The 3,018-nt window shown below is 31.9% G+C and overlaps 1 protein-coding gene across 3 annotated transcripts in view; it reads right to left on the bottom strand.

The window, feature by feature from the left end:
- Nucleotides 1-3,018, bottom strand: part of MYOM1 (myomesin 1) — a 155,043-nt gene that overhangs the window by 116,852 nt on the left and 35,173 nt on the right. The gene's annotated exons all lie outside the window — the stretch shown is intronic.

The following is a 3,018-nucleotide window of genomic DNA, read 5'->3' as shown; positions in this document are numbered from 1 at the left end:
CCCATGGGCCATGGCTGCTGAGCCTGTGCGTCCGGAGCCTGTGCTCCGCAACGGGAGAGGCCACAACAGTGAGAGGCCCGCGTAACCGCAAAAAAAAAAAAAAAAAAAAAAAAAAAGAATTGAAAGAAAATATAGAAAATTTAAAATAGCTGGAGATTTCAATATTCCACTTTCAATAACTGATAGAACAACGAGACAAAAATCACCAAGGACATAGGAGACTTGAATAACACTATCAATCAACTTGATGCAACTGACCTTTCTAGAATACTTTACACAATGACAACAAATTACATATTCCTTTAAACATTCTCCAGGAGAATTTATATGCTAGCTCACAAAACAATCTCAATCCATTTAAATGAATTTAAACCATACAAAATGTATTCTCTGATAACAGAAAAATTAAGTAAGAATCTACAACAGTAAGAATTTTAGAAAATCTTCATATATCAGGAAACTAACAACATACTTCTAAATTACCCGCAAGGGAAAAGAAATCACAAGGGAAATTAGAAAGTATTTTGAACTACATGGAAACAAAAACACAACATATCAAAATTTATGGGATAAAGCTAAAGCAGTTATTAGAGGTAAGTTTATAGCTTTAAGTGTCTATATTAGAAAAGAAGAAAAGTCCCAAATTAATAACTTAAGCTTTCATTGTAAGTTAGAAAAAAATTAAATATGAAGCAAGTAGAAGGTAGATATAATAAAGATTAGGGAGGAAATCAATAAAATAGAAAACAGAACAACAACAGATAAAATCAGTGAAACAACAGTTGGTTCATTGAAAAGATCAAGAAAATTGACAAACCTTTCACTAGATTAACCATGAAGAAAGAGAGAAGACACAAATTATCAAGAACAAGAATAAAAGAGGAGACCACTACCAAGCCCACATAAATTAAAAGGCTCACAAGGAAGTATGATAAATGCACTTATGCCAAAAATTTAAACAACTTAAATGAAATGGAAAAATTCCCATAAAGATTCAAACTACAAAAACTATCTCAAGAAGAAATTAAAAATCAGAACAGATCAATAACAAGTAAAGAAACTGAATTAGTAATTTTAAATCTTTGCACAATGAAAAGCCCAGGCCCATATGGTTTCACAGATGAATTCCATGGAATATGTAAAGAAGAAACAAGCAAATCATTTCCATATTTTTCAAAAACAGAAGAGAAGGGAACACTTCCCAACTTATTCTATAAGGCCAGTATTACCTGATATCAAAGCCAAACAAAAACATTATAATAATAAAAAAAAAACCCACAGACCAATAGCCTTCAAGAACACAGGTACAAAAATCCTTCACAAAATATTAGTAAACTGAATCCAGCAACATATAGCCAAGTGGTATTTATTCCAGGAATGCAAGGTTGATTTAACATTTGAAAATCAATCAGTGTAATATACCATATTAACAGAATAAAAAACAAAAAATATTATCACTTCAATAGATGCAAAAGAAGTATTTGACAAAATTCAGCATTCCTTCATGTTAAAAACTCTCAACAAAAGAGGAATAGAAGGGAAGTTCCTCAAACTGATAAAGACCATCTATGAAAAATCTAGAGCTAGTATCACATCTAATAGTAAAATATTAAATCCTTTCTTCCTAAGACAGTAAGGGAACAAGGGTGTGATATTTGCTCTTGCCACTTCTCTTCAACATTGTACTGAAGTTCACATTATACTGAAGAATAGCCAAGGCAATTAGTAAAAAAAAAAATGGAAAAAATTGGAAAGCAAGTCTACCTTTAGTTATGGATGATATAATCATATGTTAAAAATGCTAAGGAATACCCACACACGCACACACACACAAATGCTACTACTAATAAATGAGTTCAGCAAGGTAACAGGATACAGAATCAAAACACAAAAATCAATTATACTTCTGTTTACTAGCAATGAACAATGCAAAAATAAAATTAAGATAACTCCATTCACAATACTATCAAAAAGAATAAAATATTTAGGAATAACTTTAACATAGAAGTATAACATTCTACACTGAAAATTATAAAACATTATGATAAGTGAAACAAATCTAAATAAATAAATGTCCCATGTTCATGGATTGAAAGTCAACATTGTTAAAACACACATTTTTCAAAATTGATTTACAGTTTCAACATAATTCTTATCATATTGCCAGCAGACTTTTCTCTTTGTAGAAATTAACATGGTGATCTTAAAATTTATATGGGAATATGAAGGAATTATATAGGCAAGATTTTTTTTTTGTAGAAGAGGAACTAAATTTGAGAACTTACATCTACCAATTTCAAAACTCTTTATAAAGCAATAATAATTAAGAAAGTGTGGTGCTGGCATAAGGACAGGCATACAGATCCATGCAACAGAATTGAGAGTCCATATATAAACCTTTTTACTTATGGTCAGTTAATTTTTGATAAAAGTGCTAATGAATTTAAGGGAGAAAGGATAGTCTTTTCAACCAATAGTGCTGGGACAATTGTATATCCATAACTGAAGGGATGGATTTAGAACTTTACTCAACATCACATACAAAAAATTAATTCAAAATGGATTATTTCTAAATGTAAAGTAAAATTATAAAACTCAGAAGATAAGAGAAATTCTTTATGATGTTGAGTTAGTCAAAGAGTTCTTAGATATAACAAGAAAAGCATGATTAAAAAAGGAAAAAAAGTGATGAACTGAACTTCATCAAATGTAAAAGTTCTGGTCTTTGAAGGACACTGTTAAAAGAATGAAAAGACAAGTCACAGAATGAGAGAAAATATTTGCAAACATTAATAAAGGAATTGTATATAAAATATTTAAATAACTAATGATTCAATAATAAGCAGAAAAAAATCCAATTTAAAAATGGGCAGGGCCTCCCTGGTGGCGCAGTGGTTGCGCGTCCACCTGCCGATACAGGGGAACCGGGTTCGCGCCCCGGTCTGGGAGGATCCCACATGCCGCGGAGCGGCTGGGCCCGTGAGCCATGGCCGCTGAGCCTGCGCGTCCGGGGCCTGT

Source organism: Physeter macrocephalus, chromosome 19 (genome assembly GCF_002837175.3).
Source record: "Physeter macrocephalus isolate SW-GA chromosome 19, ASM283717v5, whole genome shotgun sequence".
NCBI classification, from domain to species: domain Eukaryota; kingdom Metazoa; phylum Chordata; class Mammalia; order Artiodactyla; family Physeteridae; genus Physeter; species Physeter macrocephalus.
Note: the sequence above shows the minus strand (reverse complement) of the source record. Positions and strands in the feature narration are given on the sequence as shown.